Raw genomic sequence first — 20665 nt, 5'->3', positions numbered from 1 at the left:
AGGCTGAGGTGGGAGGATTGCTTGAGCTGGGAAGATTGAGCAGCAGTGAGCTGTGATCGCACTACTGCACTCTAGCCTGGGTGACAGAGTGAGACCCTGTCTCAAAAAAAATAAAAATAAATAAAAAAGAAGAGAAAAGGAGCTTTGCAGATGTGGCCATGGGTGATATCGGAAATGCATTTGTGAATCTGAGTATGTGTGTTCCTGTCTAGAGTTAATAATGCATCTCTGTGCATAGTGTGTGCATGCCACACTATGACTGCACACATGTATGAGATGTGCCCTTGTGTATGCTCAGGCATGCAAGACTCTAAGTCATCTGGGACCCTTTCTTCTCAATCAGCTCCCACACTCAATCAGTCTCTTCAGTCTTGTTGATTCCCCCTCCTAAATATATCTCACAACCATTTCTGCTCTCCATCACTGCTATATTGGTGTATATCAAACTTCTTCATCCCTCATCTGGATCACTGCACTGACCTTATATCTGATCACAGGTACTACCAATTCATTCTCCACACCACTGACCACCAGCATGATCTGTCTAAAAGGCAAATCAGACCACATCACCCTTTAGCTTAAAATTACTCAGTCATTGCCATTGCCTATAGCAATTTTAGAAGCAGAACCTTGTATCTAAATGAAGTCTTCAAACAGAAGTGCAATGTGTAAAGCAGACAAATGCAGAACTGCTCTTTTGGATTATGTAGACTCCTTAGCAAGGCATACAAGGTCTTTTATGATCTGCCCTCCAGCCTACTACTACAGCAACATCTCTGGCTTGGTGGTCATGTTTGAGGGCTCTAGAATTCCCTACCTGCATTCAAATTCTTTGCCACTTACTAACTGTGCAACTTGGGCACATTGCTTTACTTCTCTGTGCCTGGGTTTCTTATAGATAAAGTGGGACTAGCTGCACTTAATGGAATTCTTTTGAAGATTAGATTCATTCATATTTATGAATCACTTAGAACAGTTCCTATGGTTCCCAAAGGAATCTGTGGTGGGATTGACCCCCACTACAGTTGCCTACAATGTGACCAGCTAAATACACATCCTTGGATTAGCTTTCCTCTTTCTCTCTTTCATTTCTTTTTTTTTTTTTTTTTTTGACTGAGTCTGGCTCTGTTGCCCAGGCTGGAGTGCAATGGTGCAATCTCAGCTCACTGCAATCGCCGCCTCCCAGGTTCAAGTGATTCTCTTGCCTCAGCTTCCCAAGTAGCTGGGATTATAGGCATATGTCACGATACCCAGCTACTTTTTGTATATTTAGTAGAGACGGGATTTCACTACGTTGACCAGGCTGGTCTCGAACTCCTGACCTCAAGTGATCTGCCCGCTTCAGCCTCCCAAAGTTCAGGGATTACAGGCGTTAGTCACTGTGCCCAGCCCTCTCTTTCACTCTTTAGTCCCCCCACCTCTATTTCCTCAGACCACTTCCCCAAATAAACTATTTGCACGCAAGATCCAGTCTTAACCTCTGCTTTTGTAGGGAATCTAAATTAAGACAAAAAAGGTTCCCAAATTTTCCCTATTACAAAAAAATCCTGCTTTATGTTTTTATGTTTCCTTGTGACTGTGAGTTATTCTCTACGGTGTAAATCTGAAAGTAGAACTGCTGAGTTACACGACGTGTGCATTTTCAATTTTATTAGAAATTGCTTTCTAATATGCTTTCCCATATGGTAGAACTAATTTACATTGTTGTGCACACTGTTGAAAATTCCCATTTTCCCACATTCTCTTCAATATTAATGTTGTCTGGTTTTAATTTTTGCCAATAACATAGAGCCTCATTATTGTTTTTAATATGTATCTCCTTGACTACTAACGAAGTTGAGCATCTCTTCATAAGTTCATTGCTCATTTTGTTTTCCTTTTATGTATTTTGCTTATTCACATATTTTGCCCATTTTCTATTGGGTTTCTTTGTCTTTTGTTATTGATTTATAGAACTTCTTCATACATTCTAGATACAAATCCTTTATCTGTTAAATAGATTGTGAATATTTTCTCTGAAAGTTTTACTTGTCTTCAAATTTTGCCTATGATGCTTAGTTTTTACTTTTAATGTAATCAAATATATTTTCCCTTTATTGTTTGTAATTTTTTATGTCTTGTTTTAAAAAATCTTCTTTTTATGGTACTTTATGATAATATTTACTTCTTTCCTTTCATAATTTTACATTTTGGTTTTATGCTTAGGTCTTTAATACATCTGGAATTTATTTTTATACATGGTATAAGGAATAACTCTTTTTGAGCTAACAGTCATTGAGAAGTTTTGCTTTGCATTAAAAAATGTTTCTTGCAGAGACATCTTGGCATTTTGCATAATGTATATTTGTCAGACCTAGAAATGGCAAAAAGGTAGAAAAGGAGGGGAAAGCACTGAGAAACTAGGGATGGTAGAGAAATTTCAATTACACATTTTATCCAGTGTGAGTACTGTGACCTTGTTTGGGCAAAGCAATCACATTAAAAACCACTTTGAAAAGGTTTACATTGGTTCTTAATTACCTACAGGTGGCACGTTAGTGAACCTTTTTTGATTCCCTCACTTCCATTAGTCAGTTGGAATACACTCAGAGAAACTGCAAAAGCTATGAAATGGGAAAATAAGTAGCTTCATTCTGAACCAAACACAATGAGAAAACGAGGTCTGCAGGAAGAAAATTACATTTCAAAGACTAAGCTAAAAAGTTTGGGGATTTTCTGCTATTTTGGAATACTCACTTTATATTCACTCATTCATTCAGCAAGCATGTATTGAGCATCTACTCCATTCCAAGGACTATGCTGGGTGTAGGGAGCTATAGAGATAAATAAGTCCCTCCCCTTGCTCTCAACAATTTCTCTTTTAGGCAAAAAGACAATTATGTAAGGAAATAAGGTTTCATTATATGTGATAAACATATGAAATGGCTACCAAACACCATTTAAACATAACACTGAGCAGAAGGAATTAGTTATCTATATTGGGGAGGAGGAGGCGGTCAAGGAGATGTTCCTGGAGCTAATATGTGAGGAACTATTCAGGGGCGAACAGTAGTTGACCTGGTAGACAAGGAAGTAGGTGTGAGATGGCTTCAAAGGACATTCCAATCAGAGGGAGTAGAGCAAGCAGACATGTGAGAGGCAACTGTGCCTGTAGGTGGTGGGGAGGGTCTAAAAATGTCACACAAACAGAATCTATTTTCCCAATTTTCTATTTCTCCTCTTCAGTTTGAGCTTGTCTTAGTTGTGAAGAAAAGGCCCATTTCATCAAAGTAAACACAAGTGGGCTGAAATTGACAACAACAGGAGGATGATGAAGCCAGCTCTCAGAGAAAAGGAGAAACCTGGCTCGAGCACCAATTGTCTGTAATTGTTTCCCCCAAGGATAGAAGATTAATTCATTTATCCATAGGCTCCTAGCTTCCAGCGGTCAAGGATTGTCCCATGGGATGTTAATTCCTTCACGTTTCCAGGTTGCACATAGGTCAGAATGACTGAGTAGGACCCCACTGGAGCTCCCAGATTGTTATGTTTTCTGCCATGGGCTCTGTCTCTTTGGCCTTTGTCCTCCCTCCCTCCCTCCCTCCCTCCCTTCCTTCACTCTCTGTCTCTCTCTCTCAATCTTTCTTTCTTTTCTTTCTTCCTTTCTCTTTCTTTCTCTCTCTCTCTCTCTTTTTTAGATGGAGTCTCACTCTGCCGCCCAGGTTGGAGTGCAGTGGTGCGATCTCGGCTCACTGCAGTGCAGCCTCAGCCTCCCGGGTTCAAGCGATTCTCCTGTTTCAGTCTCACGAGTAGCTGGGATTACAGGCATGTGCCACCACGCCCAGCTGATTTTTGTATTTTTAGTAGAGACAGGGTTTCACCATGTTGGCCAGGCTGGTCTTGAACTCTTGACCTAGTGATCTGCCTGCCTTGGCCTTCCAAAGTGATGGGATTACAGGAGTGAGCCACCACGCCCGGCCCCACTTACAGACTTTCAATTAATCCATCCATTTGCAGCCTCACATCTCAGGCACATATATCCTCTGGGGACACATGCCATCTCTGCCAGACATGATGGGTTTCTTCTATTTTACATCCTCCTTCTAGTATGCTCCAGGCTGCAATTTCCCCTGCTCTACTAACAGTTACCCTTCTTTCTGTAGCTTTTTTTCTCCTTAGAAACTTGTTGAAATCTCTCCTTCACCTTGCTTTTTGATCATAGTCTTTTTTTTCTAGTCATCTACATTTATTAATATGACAGTACATTTGTCTTCTTAGTTATTCCTTGGTTTTTAATACTTTTTTGATGTTCTGTTATATTAATGTTTCACTTTATAATCTGTGACTATTTTCTGGAATGTGCATGCTGTTTTGTCTGATAATAAGGATTTTTTTTATAGTCTGATGTTCTTCTAGTTGATCAGTTTTTAGCTATGATTTTGAATAACATAACTGATTCTAGCATATAGCTAGATTTAAAAGTCCAATCTGATAATTTATGTTTTTAATTTGTGAGTACAATTTATTTACATTTTTTGTAAATATATGCATATGTGAAGTATATTTGAAGTTTTAGGACCAGCTTATGCATGATTTCTGCTTATCATTCTTTCTTTATTCCTTCTCTCTGTTGATAGACTTTTTTTAGTCTACTCATCTGGAAGCTATAGATTGTTCTATGTTTTTAGTAGTTTCTTTCATTTTTTAACATATGCACATTTAACTCCTCATTTTCTAGCAAAACTAACATTATTAAATATTTCAATCCTAACTTTGGACGTTGTCATAATTTAACTACTTGTTGACTACCTCTCTCCCTCTATCTTTTATTCTTTAGAGTTTTAAAAAGTCAATAGTTTTTTTGATAGTCAATAATTAAGTTTCTCTATATTTAAAACCAATTTCTGTGCTACCATTAAATACATCCTCTAATAATTGTTTTAGTGAATGTCTAGAAGTATCAACTCTCAGTTATTACATTGAAAATTCATTGTTTAAATGTTTAAATGGGCAACTTTTTAATTGAAGTGTAATATAAATAAAGAAACCTACAAAAATTATATACAATTGATTTTCATTATTTGTGAAAGTTATGTTCCATAAAATCACCATGAACACTGAATTAATGAATACTGAACCATTGCTCCCAGGGGAAGTACAGAGTTAGACTCCTGTGAGCCTCTGGTCACAACATTTTCATCAACCGATCAATATATAATCTTGTTTTGTGTGTGTTTCTATTGAAAGACACCTTATTTAATATATATGGTTGATTCATTAACATTGAACTTACTGCAAACAGCACTGCAACTCATACCTGAATGAAGCTTACTAACACATGTATTTTATCTATAAGGCATACCGCAGGTTTATGATAACACTAGGTAACACTGCAGCTGTATGCTTCCAGGCCATTTTGAACAGCAAAATCACCATCAGAAAGCACAAAAATGCAGAAAAACGTGCACTAAGTAGCCTGTGAAAAGGACACTTGCTTCTAACATGAGAGCTGAAACAAGTAAGCAGAGAGTTGTTTTGTCTGGCTTCAGCTTGGAACATGTGCATCCAGTGACTCAAATTTTTCCCTTCAATGTGTGTATCTGCAAACAACCACAAAGCTCAGCAAGTATTGATTCTGGGGTTGCAAATAAATTTGAGTGAGTAGGTAAATAAGCAAATACAGAATCAGTGAATAAATGAAGATGGATTGTATGGACAACACAATGACTTTTCATAAAGTGAAGGCACCCATGTAACAAGCATCTGAGTCAAGAAATAAAACGTTTCCAGGATCCTCTTTGGCCTTTTCCAAGGGTAACCATTTTTCTGGCTTCTGACACCATAGATTGATTTGCCTGCTTTTTCACATTACATCATGTAAGCATGTGTTACGTACTCTTTTGTGTCTAGCTTCTTTTGTTCGATATTATGTTATTCATCCATGTCGCAGGTTGTAATAAATAGTATTGATCATTCTAAAGCATTTTTGTCAGTCTGTTCTATACCATTAGTTTTGTCAGAAGTGAGTTTGTATTCCTAGTGTTGATTTTGTTGATCGTCTTTCCTAGAATTGTGTTCCCTGACGTGTTTTAGACTTTTGATTTTCAGGGTCATTTTAAGCAAGAAGCTTCTTGCTTTTCTTCATGTTTCCCTTGCTTTCTAGTAATTGAGTGGTGTGCTACTGCCTTCCCTTGGTCCCCCAGGCCCCGGTCCAAAACCAAGTCTTACAGGGATGTTGATGTGCTACAACATTGGAGATATCCAGTCCCAGAGTCTGCAGGAGCCTTGGCTCAGGTCCTGCTCATGAGGCTGTGTCTGTCCACCTGCCTCCTTTGGGCCCCATGTTTCTGGAAACAGTTACACCGGGCAGCAGAGTGGCAGTCTTTTTGAGCCCCTTTCAAAGGAACAGCATCCCACTCCAGCTCCTGGCTTCATGCAGGAAGCCTGACTCTATTCTGTGCGTTGTGTGGAGCTGTTTGGTCCTGATTCCCTGCTACCACTGTCTGGGGCCAGACCTGGAGCCCAGCATGCCCTAGCTTTATCCTTGCTCACTGCTGGAGATTTATGGTCCCAGAGATGCTTGTCTTCTCTTTGATCCTAGCTATCCCTTTTCAGTCATCTCTTCTTATATTTGACCTGTCATTGCTATGTGTCTGGAGATGGGAGAAGTTGTTGACGAGTGAATTTAACTGTACTATGCTGCCTGGGAGTCTGTTTTGCTTATTTTATAAGATAATTAAAAGGCCATTTTTATGTTGAAATACATAAAGTATTCAAGAGTTTCCTCTCAGGTGGAAACAACTCAAATATCTGTCAACTGATAGGTGGATAAACAACATAGGTATAGCTGTACTATGGAATATTAGTCATCCATTAAAAAGAATGAAGTATTCATACATGCTGTAACATGGATGAATCTTGAAAACATTATGCCAGGTAAAAGAAGCCATACATGAAAGGCCATATATTGTATAATTTCATTTATATGAAATATACAGAATAGATAAATTCATAGAGACAAAGAGTGGATTGGTGTTTTCCAGGGGCTCAGGGGAGAGGAACATGGAGATGATGACTAATGGGTATGGGGTTTCCTTTTGGGGTGATGAGAATGTTCTGGAACTAGAGAGTGGTGATGGTTGCACAACACATGCCTTCTAACTGCTCTCGTTTGAAGGTATCAGTCCTTTGCACCAACACAAGGCCAGGTCCTGTCTTTATTGAACATCTTTCACAATATATTGTGAATTTTTTGTCTTTGGGTCTGTCCCTCTACCAGACTATAAACATTTTCAAGAGAAGCGTTTTACCTATTCAGATTTTTATCTCTGTTACTTTGCTTAGTGCCTGGCACAGAGTAAATCCAAGAAACACCGCTGAATAAATGAATGAACAAATTAGTTGAATTGACATGACCACTTCACAAAAAGTCATTCTTTTCTGGGTCCCTCAATTTATTGTTAGAATCATCCCCCAGGGAAAGATTTTCATTTGGAGACACTGTGATGTCCTCAGAGCTAAGCATTTGATGTGAGGAAGCAGTGCAAGCAGCCCTTACCATTCCCAGGGTCCCCCTGAAACTTCAACCTCCCAGCCTCAGCTAGTCCTAACCTAACATCTGCTGGAGGTGCAGTTGCAGTTGCTGAATTATTCAAAATATTCCCAACAACTAAGCACAAAAATGCTGTTGCTGAGTCACTCCCAGTACAAAGCATTTTCTTTATGCTGTCTGCCCTCTGAGGTGTGAATTGCAAGTCTCACAGCCTCACTCTACAGAGGTGAGCTAAATGACCTCTCCAGGGTCAGGGAACAAATGATGGAATAAGCGATGCATCAAATTGGAAGAGATTTCTAGGGATCTATGTTTCTGTATTTGACTATGTATATGTAGGTGTCCGGGTTAGAAAGTCCCCAAATAGATCACCTATTAGATTAAGATCTTGAGATACAAAAATTTATTCTTTAATGTTAGCTCCAATTCTTCATGACATGGTTGAAGGTGATTTCTTCTTGTTCCAACAGTGTGGCGGCAAGGAAGCGAAAAGGGTATTAACTATTTCCCCCCATGTTAACCCTTTATACACTCATAGTAATTTTTAAATTGTCCCTTTCTTCCATATTAAAATTTGCAGTCCTTTCATTAAAAAAAATTAAGAACCTACTATGTGCCAGCAATTCTGGATTCCAACATAAAGTATAGTCCCTCTCTTTAAGGTCTGAGTTCATAGTCTTCCTTTAGGGTTTGCTTTAAATTCTTATTTCTGACTCTAATCCAGCTTTGTAAAATGCACTCCCAAATCTACCAGCTGGCAAACATTTTATAGTAATTTATTATTCTCTGGGTTTTTAACACATGGGAAAATCAGTGTTAATCTCTCTCCAGGTTGTGCCAATGACCAGCAACCTGTAGACAAGTTGGGATTGTCTGCGCCTGGTCACATTGAAATACTTTCAATTACCTGCAAAGGAGCGGTTGATTTTTGCTTGTGAAAGATACAGAGTAGCAACTGGAAAATAATTGCTTTTTAGCAGTGAGTGTAAAGTACCAGGGGAACATCCCCTTCTTACACAGTATACACAGGTCTGTCATAATGTAGACAGTTCATCTGGCTTGACTGATGCACACAGGCCTTTTCTGGGAAACCCACAACCACCAACATTGTTCTGCAGTTCTCAATCACTTTGTGTGGTCCCCAGAGCTGTTGCTGAGGGACAGAGCAGGCAGAGCAGAGGTGCAGCTCTTCCTGTCATCTTGTCATCTAGGGGACCCAAGGAGACTGAAGCCATCATTTCCTTTGCTGACTCAATAGTCTTGGCAGAAGGGATGTATGGGGTCCCTGATCTGCTCTGAAAGAGACATACTAGGGTTCTAAAACCAGTCCTTCAGCCTGCCTCCAACAATGATGCTGACTTACTCACACAGCATCTCTCTGTGCTATTTATGCCATCTGCAAAATAGAGTTACACAGTAAAAGGATTTGGGATGAAAACACTGTTCAGTGAAATAAATGACTTTTTCTCTTTTTTTAAATTTCAGGGGCTAGGTTTTTCTAACTGGTAATAGTCTTCTAAGAGGGGGATGTGGGGATGCAGTGGCTCATGTGGGTAACCCCAGTGCTTTGAGAGGCTGAGGCAGGAGGATTGCTTGAAGCCAGTTTGGGTTTGTTTGAGACCAGCTTGGGCAACAAAGCGGGACCCCATCTCTACAGAAAAAAAGAAAAGAAGGGGATGTATTAGCTCATAGTAACCTGTCATTTATTAGTTCTAACTTCAAATGCTGTCATTCTGCTGCTTCTAGTCAGCGAGGCATTGGAGGGTCTACTTCGCATATGAGAATGACTTCTCCCTCCTCTGAATGCTGGTTGTACCATCTTCCTGTATGTAACTATATTAAAGCTAAATACATGAGGGTAGGGACTATCTATCTTGTTTGTTACTGTCTTGGTTTGGGTTTCCACAGAAGCAGACCCTGGGTTAAGCAGACCGTCAAGTGCAAGCAATTTATTTGAGAGGTGATCCCAGGAAACACTGATAGGGGAGGGAGATAGGGTAGGGAAGTTAGCCCAAAATGAATCATTACTAAACAAGTTAGCATCATGGGTAAGTGGAACTTAACTCCACTGGAAAACTTAGGAAACAGGGTATTACACACATCTCAGAACTGTCCCACCTGAGGAGTAAGGGAACTTGGGTATTTATATGACAGTTTCCATTAGTCATTGGTTTAGGGCTGCCCCCATGTAACACTAACGGTACATCCACATGGAAAAGAATGATCCATAATCCCTACCTCACTTCACACAAACAATATAATGCAAGAAGGATCATATGCCTAGCTGTAAAAGTTAGAACCATAAAATTTCTGGAAGAAAATGTGGAAGGATAAGTGTGCAACCTTAGGGTGAGCAAAGTTTATTTTAGGCAAGACATGGAAAACACTATTAAAAACACCCAAAAAATTAATTAAAAGTACTTAATCAAAATTAAAACATCCGTTCTTTACAAAAACATTGTTAAGAAAATGAAAAGGCTAGTAATGGAATGGGCAAATATTTTCATTACATACATCTGACAAAGGACTGGTGCCCAGAATATATAAAGAACTCCTACAAATCAACAATGTTCAATGATTTGAACAGACACTTCACACATAATGTATACAAATGGCCAATAAGCAAATATCATTCATCATCAGGGAAATGTAAATTAAAATCCCAGTGAGCAACCACTACACATCCACCAGAATGGCTCAAACTAAATACTTAGTAAGGCAAATATCAGCAAGGATGTGGTCATGTCAGCAACTGGAACTCTTATATTTTGCTGATAGGAATGCAAAGTGGCACAATCACTATGGAGAACTCTTTGGCAGTTTTTTACAAAGTTAAATATACATATCTCTAAGACCCAGAAATTATATTTCTAGGTATTTATTTATTTATTATATATTTTTTGAGATGGAGTCTCGCTCTGTCACCCAGGTTGGAGTGCAGTGGTGTGATCTTGGCTCACTGCAACCTCTGCCTCCCAGGTTCAAGCAATTCTCCTGTCTCAGCCGATCGAGACAGGAGTAACTGGGATTACAGGTGCCCACCACCACGCCCAGCTAATTTTTGTATTTTTAGTAGTGACAGGGTTTCACCATGTTGGCCAGGCTGGTCTCGAACTCCTGACCTCAGGTGATCCGCCCGCTTTGGCCTTCCAAAGCACTGGAATTACAAGCGTGAGCTACTGGGCCTGGCCCTCTAGGTACTTATTGAAGATAAATGACAACACACATCTACAAAAAAAAAAAAAAAAGAAAGAAAGAAGAAAAAAAATCTTGTACAAAAATGTTCATAACAGCAAAAACAAACAAAAAACTAGAAAGCATCCCAAATGTCCACCAACAGGTGAAAAAAAGCAAACTGTGAAGTAGTCATATAATGGAATGCTATTTAGCACTAAAAAGGAATGAATTATTGTCACATGCAACAACATGGATGGAGCTAAAAAAACAAAATTACACTGAGTGAAATAAGCATATATAAAAGAATATATTCTGTGTGATTTTGTGTATATAAAGTCCGGGAACAGGAGAGCTAAGGTGATAAATCGACCAGTGGTTGCCCTTGCAGGGTGGTCTGATTTGAGTAATGGAAAGGAGGCACTCACAAGGCAACCTGGTGGTTTTGAAAGTGTTCTATATTTTGTTTTGGATGGTGGTTACATGACTATACATAGGTGTCAAAACTCACCTAATTGGATATGTGAGATCTGTGCCTTTTATTATCTAAAATTATACCTTAATAAAGATTACAGCTTTACCTTTTAAAAAGAAAATACATTAGCCATTAACAATAGTGGGTAATTTGCTCAGTGTTCTGCCCTCTAATAGACTGTGAGCTTCAAGAGATGAGAAGCCCCATTTGTTTTGCTCTCTACTATATGCTCAGCACCTAGCATAGCACCTGGGACCTCCTGAGTGCTCAAGTCATATTTGTTAATATTATAAGTTTGTAAGAGCCTCTGTGCATTGAGTTGTGGCTTTATCATATCTCCCTTTGCAGACATGATCTGTTCTTGGCAGACGCTGGTGGCCCCAGAAGCTCAAGCACAGGTGCATTGTCTAGGAAGGGAGCTTGCAGGTGGGAACCCAGCAGGGCCCTGGGTGTCCTTGGGCACTGACAGGGTCCCAACTGTGAGCACCATCTGCTCCTGCAAAGGGTGTCTGACAGCAGCCGCAGCCCTGGACCTGGAAGGTGAGTACCTCTGAGACCCAATGTCAGGCTCCCATTCCCATCCTCCCTGCCTGTAGGGAGTCCACAGAAAGTCACTTTAACCCTGGAAATCAAAAGCACCAACATATGTACCACTTTGTAATTTACCAAGTGTTTTCCCACATATGTTCTTATTTTATCTTCTCGATGACCCTGTAAAGTAGTTGTTTAATAACATTATTTTACAGAGAGGTTAACTGACTTCAACAAGTTCACACAGCTGGCAACTGACAAACCTGGGATTCAAACCAAGTTTTTAACCATTTATTCCTATATTAAATGCAGTATTGCTGTGTCATTTATGGACCTTCAGAAGCTATTTCTGAAACCCCACCCCTTTGGTAAGCTTTACTAGACTGCTGGAAAGATAAGTAGTGGACCCCTCTTGCCTTTAATCCAATGTATCCCATATGCTTCCGAGACATTAACCTGCCTGGACCACTACTAGGATGGAGTCATTCTCCTATGCAAATTTTTCATATTCCTCATTACCTACCAAGTAAAATTCACATTCCTTAGCTGCTGTTCAATACTCTTGTCCCAGCTCACCTCTGTAGCCTCATTTTCCTTAAAAAACAACTTTGCATTCCAGCTAGTCATGTCATTATCCTCATTTCCACAACTTTACTCCTCAACTTCTCCTTCACATGGAACAACAGTTCCTTCCATCTTCCCTTGGGACATTTTTCTCACCCTTCAAGTCCTAACTCGAATACCACTGCCACTCCCTATTGGGAAGATTTTTACTTCATTTGAACCCTGAGAGCACATGGTTTGTACCTTTCCGGTGGCATTAACTGTCAGGTGTCATGGGTATATTTGCACCTTGTTTGTCTTCCTTATTAGATCCTGTGGTCCCAGAAGGTTAGATACATGCCTTATCCGTTTCTGTAGCCCCTATGGTGACTAGCATAGCTGTTTGCACACTGTAGATATTTAATTGATGCTTTGTAGAGTGAATAAATTACCACCTATCCAACCATTGTCTATGAATTGTATATCCTTTGGTATGCATAGCTTTAAACATTGTTTGTGTTTTAATTCTATTTTATGTATTTGGTTAGCATAGTCTCTACCCTCTGTATACTTTGCTTCTAACTTGACATAGATTGCATGAATATCTAAATTCTTTGCAAATGAGGTGGACACATGGATATTGTGGAGTCCACAGCTCTACTCTGGCTCTGTCGTTCACTGATTGTGTAACGTTGGACAAGCCACATCTACTCTCTGGATTATTTTATTTTTATGAGACAGAGTCTTACTCTGCAGCCCAAGCTGGAGTGCAGTGGGACAATCTCGGCTCACTACAACCTCCGCCTCTGGGGCTCAAGCAATTCTTGTGCCTCAGCCTACTGAGTAGCTGGAGTTACAAGCGTGCGCCACCACGCCTGGCTAAATTTTTGTATTTTAGTAGAGACAGGGTTCATCATATTGCCCAGGGTGGTCTCGAACTCCTGAGCTCAGGCAATCCGCCCGCCTCGGTGTCCCAAAGTGCTGGGATTACAGGGGTGAGCCACTGTGCCAGGTCACTGGACCTTATTTTGCCTCCATCTATTAGATAGGGGTAATAATTCCCGTTTTGCTTCTTTAATTCACCACAAGGTTGTTGGGAGGATAAAGGAAATAACAGATGTGTAAGTGCTTTGCCGACTATAAATCACCCAGAAATGTCATTTCATTGCATCTGCTGTTGGATGTAGGCACATCTTTTGCTGCTGGCAGCCCCCACCCATCTGCTCCTCTCTTTCGGTGAAAAATTGACTGTCGGGTGGCAGGGAACGTCGAGGGAGCGGCAGGGTGGATGATGACGAAGTAACCGTGTCTCCTGAATGGCGTGTGGAACTGGGGCTTTGTTGTGGTGGGTGTGAGGTGAAGCGGGGAGACTGTCTTCTGAAAGGCCGCTCTGAGGAGGGGAAACGCGTGTGTCCAGGCAGCCTCGACTACCAGCCTAGTCCCAGTGTGTAGGTTACAGGGAGTCAGCCAGTTTGGGAAACTTCTCAGACTCAGAGCTGCAGAAGTTGACGTGGGCTGCCTGAGGGAAGGTGTGGGCCCGAATGCCATGCAAGCGCGACTTCAACTTCCACTAATAAGGGTCACGACCGCCCTACAATGTAGCAGTGGGGGGTCAAGAGAGGGGCCCGGAAATGCCCTAGGCTGGAATCTTCGGAGCCTGCCAATTGGCTTCCACTGAACGGGAGGGTGGGCCTTGGGGCGTTCCGCTTACTGATTGGTTGGATGCCGGATTGGCAGGTCCCCGCCGGCTGTGCGTGTGGTGAGGGCGGACATGGCGGAGGCAGGAAAACTACCCTTGAGCCTCGGGCTTACCGGAGGAGAAGCGACAGAGTGGCCTCTGCAGCGGTACGCCCGCTGCATACCCTCAAACACCAGAGACCCACCTGGGCCACGCCAGGAAGCTGGGACAGCCCCCTGCCCCACATGGAAGGTGAGGCCCAAAGGCGGGAATATTCCTGAGGCGCCCACAGCCCTGAGGAGGGGAGGCTCTGCATATACACGGGGCCAGTGCCCGGAAAGCCATGCCAAAGGGACACCAAGCGACTGCCAGGCATGTTGGGGAATGGCCAGGCCGACAACTAAGATAGAAAATACATACATAGCAGTAGGAGACATGGTTGGAACCTTTACAGTCTCAAAATAATTATGCAAGGGAGTAGTAAACATTCATATATTCAATGTGTATTTATTGAGCGTCAAGTATGTGCTAGACTCTATTCGGGGTGCTAGGGATGGAGCAGTGAGCAAGATATAAACGCTCCCCACCCTTATTGATGTTTTTAGTTTAGTGCAGGATACACTATTTATCCAAATAACTACTTACAGAAGGGACAACTGAGTCATCCCGTAACCAAGCACTCACACAGGACTAGATTTGAATCCTCGCGTTGCCAGTGAATTTCTGTGACCTTGCTTTAGTTACTTAACCTCTCTATGCCTTATTCACTTTGTCTTAAAATAGAGATAATAATATAATAGTACAGGCCCTCAGAAATACTGGCGTTCGGTTCCAGACCATCACAATAAAGCAAGTTACGAACTTTCTGGCTTCTCAGTGCATATAAAACCTATGTTTGCACTATACTGTAGTCTATTAACTTGTCTAAAAGAATTATGTCTAAAAGGAAAATGTATATACCTTGATTCGAGAATACTTTATTGCTAGAAAATGTTAACACTCACCTGAGCCTTCAGCAGGTCAGTCTTTTTGCCGCTAGAGGGTCTTGCTTCATGCTGGTGGCTGCTGACTGATCAGAGTGGTGGTTTCCCAAGGTTGGGGTTGCTGTGGCAATTTCTTAAAATAAGACAACAATGCAGTTCGTCACATGGATTGCCTCTTCCTTTCAGGAAAGATTGCTCTGTAGCATGCGATGCTGTTTAATGGCATTTTTACCCACAGTAGAACTTCTTTCAAAATTGGAGTTAATCTCTCAAATTTTGCTGCTGCTTTATCAACTAAGTTTATGTGATATTCTAAATACTTCGCTGTCATTTCAGCAATGTTCACACCATCTTCACCATGAGTAGATTCCATCTTAGGAAACCACTTTCTTTGCTCATCCATAAAAAGCAACTCCTCATCTCTTCAAGTTTTATCATAAGATTATAGCAATTCAGTCCCATCTTCAGGCTTCACTTCCAATTCTAGTTCTCTTGCTCTTTCTACACATCTGCAGTTCCTGCCTCCACTGAAATCTTGAACCCCTCAAAAGTCATGCATGAGGGCTGGAATCAACTTCTTCCAAATTCCTGTTAATGTTGATATGTTGACCTCCTCCCATGAATCACAAATGTTCTTAATGGTATCTAGAATGGTGAATCCTTTTCAGATGTTTTCAATTAACTGCCCAGATCCATCAGAGGAATCACTACCTACAGAAGCTATAGCCTTATAAAATGTATTTCTTAAATAATAAGACTTAAAAGCTGACAATTACTCCTTGATCATGGGTTGCAGAATGAGTGTTGTGTTAGCAGGCATGAAAACAACATTCATCTCTTTGTACATCTCTATCTAAGCTCTTGGGTGACCAGGTGCCTTGTTAATGAACAGTAATATTTTGACAGGAATCTTTTTTTCTGAGCAGTTGGTCTCAACAGTGGGCTTAAAATATTCAGTAAACCATGCTATAAACAACTGTGCTATCATCCAGACTTTGTTGTTCTATTTATGGAGCACAGGCAGAGTAGGTTTAGCACAGTTCCTAAGGGCCCTAGGACTTTCAGAATGGTAAATGAGCATTGGCTTCAATTTAGAGTCTCCAGTGTGATTAGCCCCTAATGCAAGAGTCAGCCTGCCCTTTGAAACTTTGAAGCCAGGCATTGACTTCTCCTCTTTAGCTATGAACATCCTAGATGGCCTCTTGTTCTAAGAGAAGGCTGTTTTGAATATGTTAAAAAATCAGATCAGGCTTTGGCTTAAGGGAATATTGTGACTGGTTTGATCTTCTATGCAGACCATTACAACTTTTTCCATTTCGGAAATAAGGCTGTTCCACTTACCATTCCTGTGTTCACTGGAATAGCATTTTTAATTTCCTTTAAGAACTTTTCCTTTGCATTTACAACCTGGCTAACTGGCATAAGAGGTCTAGCTTTTGACTTATCTTGGCTTTCAACATACCTTCCTCAGTAAGCTTAATCATTTCTAGTTTTTGATTTAAAATGAATGATGTGTGATTTTTCCTTTCACCTTAACACTTTGAGGCCATTGTAGGGTTATTAATTGACTGGATTTCAATATTGTTATGTCTCAGAATAGTGAGGACCAGGGAGAGGGAGAGAGACAGAGCAAAGGCTGGTGGATGGAGCAGTTGGAATATACATATCATTTGTTGATTAAGTTCACTATCTTCTATGGGCATGGTTTGTGGCACTCCAGAACAACTACAATAGTAACATCAGTACAATAGTAACAATGGTGATCACAGATCACCACCAGATATAATAATAATGAAAAAGCTTGAAATATTGTGAAAATTACCAAAATATGATACAGAGACATGAAGTGAACACATGCTGTTAGAAAAATGGCACTGAGAGACTTGATTGATGTGGGGTTGCCACAAACCTTCAATTTGTAAAAAATGTAATATCTGTGAAGTGCACTAAAGCAAAGTGCAGTAAAGGGAAGTGTGCCTGTACCTACTTCATAGGATTCTTTTGAGCATTGAATAAGCTAATACATATCAATCATCTAAAATAGTGCCTAGTATGTGTTAAGTTATACGGGGTTTGCTACTATTATTACTATTTTGTTCTAGTGGTATGTTTTAACACCATGGGTTGCCAGTCATTCAGTTCCCTTTTGTCTGGTTTGACTATTGGATGCGGAATCTGGGATTTTGGATTGTACACATACATGTATGTCACATGTGTGCACACATGCATACGTGTTTGTGTATTTTGGGCAGCAATAGGTAGGAGAAGAATTAAAGAGAATAAAGGTCCCAGGTAGCTGGGTGTGGTGGCTCAGGCCTGTAATCCAGGCACTTTGGGAGGCTGAGGTGGGCGTATCACCTGAGGTCAGGAGTTTGAGACCAGTCTGGCCAACATGGCAAAACCCCGCCTCTACTAAAAATGCAAAAATTACCCAGGTGTAGTGGTGCCTGCCTGTAGTCCCAGCTACTCAGGAGGCTGAGGCGGGAGAATCACTTGAACCTGGGAGGTGGAGGTTGCAGTGAGCTGAGATCGTGGCACTGCACTGCAACCTGAGTGACAGAGCAAGATTCTGTCTCAAAAATAAATAAATAAATAAAATAAAATAAAATAAAAACACCACAACCTGTACAGAGGCCACAACATACCTGAAAAACCTCTGCATGTGTAATGTATAGTTACATAGAAGGCTAACAAATCTGGTGCTTAGAGAATGAGGGAAATGGTAGCTTGAGATAAGCCTGTCTGAAGAGGTAGGCAGGTGCCTTGTGAACATTATTATAAATCCAGTGGGAAGCCACCAAACAGTTTTGAGCAGAGGCATTTTTGTCTTTGAAAGATCACTCTGGTTGTGGTGTGAAGATGGAATTGGAGGGGAATATGAGTGGATTCAGAAAGATCATATAGAATGCTATTGCAGTGTTATAGGCAAGAGATGATGATGGCTTAGACTAAGGGCATGGCAGTAGAGATAGGAATATTAGGAATATATTTTGGAGACCAAAATGAAAAGGCTTGGTGCTTGATTATATATGAGTGGCAAGAGTAAAGGACTTCTGGGTTTCTAGCAGAAGCAACTGAGTAGATGGTTAGAGAATGGGAAACACTGGAGGAGGAACAGTGAGGGAAGAATAATCCAAGATTTCAGTTTTGGATGTACTGAATTTGATAAGATTGTGAAGCATTCAAGTGGAGATATTGGATAGATAGTTGGGTTTATTGGCCTAGACTCAGAAGGAAGATCTGGGCTGGAAATGTAAAGGTGCGAGTCATCAGCATAAAGGTGATATTTATAGTCATGAGATTAGGTGAGATTCGGGACCAAGCTTAAAGGTAATCCAACATTTGTAAGTTGGGTAGAGGGGACAGAGCCCCAGAGAAGATTGACAAGAGGCATGGCACAGTGGCTCATCCCTGTAAAACCAGTGCTTTGGTAGGCCAAGATGGGTGGATCACTTGAGGTCAGGAGGTCAGATCAGCCTGGCCAACAAGTAACCCGAGGTTACTTGGGAGGGTGAAGCAGGAGAATCCCTTGAACCCAGGAGACAGAGGTTGCAGTGAGCCAAGATTGTGCCACTGCACTCCAGCCTGGGCAACAGAGTGAGACTCCATCTCAAAATAAATAAATAAATAAATAAATAAATAAATAGGAAAACACAATAACAAGAAGGCGGGTGATTTCTGCATTTCCAGCTGAGGTACCTGGTTCATCTCATTGGGACTGGTTGGACAGGGGGTGCAGCCCATGGAGGGCGAGCCAAAGCAGGGTGGGGCATTGCCTCACCTGGGAAGTACACGGGTTCAAGGTATCTCCCTCCCCCAGCCAAGGGAAGCCGTGAGAGACTGTACTGGGAGGAATGGTACACTCTGGCCCAGATACTGCACTTTTCCCATGGTCTTCGCAACCAACAGAAGAGAAGATTCCCTCTGGCGCCTACCCCACCAAGGGCCCTGGGTTTCAAGCACAAAACTGGGTGGCCTTTTGGGCAGACACCGAGTTAGCTGCAGGAGTGTTTTTTTTTTTTTTTTTCATACGCTAGTGGCACCTGGAAAACCAGTGAGACAGAACTGTTCACTCCCCTGGAAAGGGGGCTTAAGCCAGGGAGCCAAGGGGTCTGGCTCAGCGGGTCCCACCCCCATGGAGCCAGCAAGCTAAGATCCACTGGCTTGAAATTCTCACTGCTAGCACAGTAGTCTGAGATTGACCTGGGATGCTCCATCTTGGTGGAGGGAGGGGTGTCTGCCATTGCTGAGGCTTGAGTAGGCGGTTTTACCCTCACAGTGTAAACAAAGCCACCAGGAAGTTTGAACTGGGTGGAGCCCACGACAGCTCAGCAAGGCTGCTGCAGCCAGACTGTCTCTCTAGATTCCTCCTCTCTGGGCAGGACATCTCTGAAAAAAAGGCAGCAGCCCAGTCAAGGACTTATAAATAAAACCCCCATCTCCCTGGGACAGAGCACCTGGGGGAAGGAAGGGGTGGCTGTGGGCGCAGCTTCAGCAGACTTAAACGTCCCTGCCTGACAGCTCTGAAGAGAGCAGTAGATCTCCTAGCACAGTGTTTGAGCTCTGATAAGGGACAGACTGCCTCCTAAAGTGGGTCCCTGACCCTTGTGTCTCCTACCTCCCAGTAGGGGCCGTCAGATACCTCATACAGGAGAGCTCTGGCTGCCATCTGGCGGGTACCCCTCTGGGATGAAGCTTACAGAGGAAGGAACAGGCAGCAGCCTGTTCTGCAGCCTTCGCTGGTGATACCCAGGCAAACAGGGTCTGGAGTGGACCTCCAGCAGAACTTCAGCAGAGGGGCCTGACTGTTAGAAGGAAAACTAACAAACAGAAAGGAATAGTATCAACATCAACAAAAAGAATGTCCACCAGAGACCTCACTCGAAGGTCACCAACATCAAAGACTGAAGGTAGATAAATCTACAAAGATGTGGAGAAACCAGCTTAAAAAGGCTGAAAATTCCAAAAACCAGAACACCTCTTCACCTCCAAAAGATCACAACTCCTCGCCAGCAAGGGAACAAAACTGGATGGATGATGAGTTTGACAAACTGACAGAAGCAAGCTTCAGAAGGTGGGTAATAACAAACTCCTCCGAGCTAAAGGAGCATGTTCCCACCCAATACAAGGAAGCTAAAAACCTTGAAAAAAGGTTAGTTGAATTGCTAACTAGAATAATCTGTTTAGACAAGAACACAAATGACCCAACAGAGCTGAAAAACACAGCACGAGAAATTCATGAAGTATACACAAGTATCAATAGCTGAATCGATCAAGCAGAAGAAAGGATATCAGAGATTGAAGATCAACTCAAAGAAATAAAGCAAGAAGACAAGGTTAGAGAAAAAAGAGTGAAAAGAAATGAACAAAGCCTCCAAGAAATATGGGACTATGTGAAAAGACCAAATCTATGTTTGATTGGTGTACCTGAAAGTGGTGGGGAGAATGGAACCAAGTTGGAAAACACTCTGCAGGATATTATCCAGGAGAACTTCCCCAACCTAGCAAGGCAGGCCAACATTCAAATTCAGGAAATACAGAGAACACCAGAAAGATACTGCTCGAGAAGAGCAACCCTAAGACATATAATCGTCAGATACACCAAGGTTGAAATGAAGGAAAAAATGTTAAAGGCAGCCAGAGAGAAAGGCTGGGTTACCCACAAAGCGAAGCCCATCAGACTAACAGCGGATCTCTTGGCAGAAACCCTATAAGCCAGAAGAAAGTGAGGGCCAGTATTCAATATTCTT

Source organism: Rhinopithecus bieti, unplaced genomic scaffold, assembly GCF_001698545.2.
Source record: "Rhinopithecus bieti isolate Rb0 unplaced genomic scaffold, ASM169854v2 scaffold_4639, whole genome shotgun sequence".
In the NCBI taxonomy this organism is placed as follows: Eukaryota; Metazoa; Chordata; class Mammalia; order Primates; family Cercopithecidae; genus Rhinopithecus; species Rhinopithecus bieti.
Note: the sequence above shows the minus strand (reverse complement) of the source record.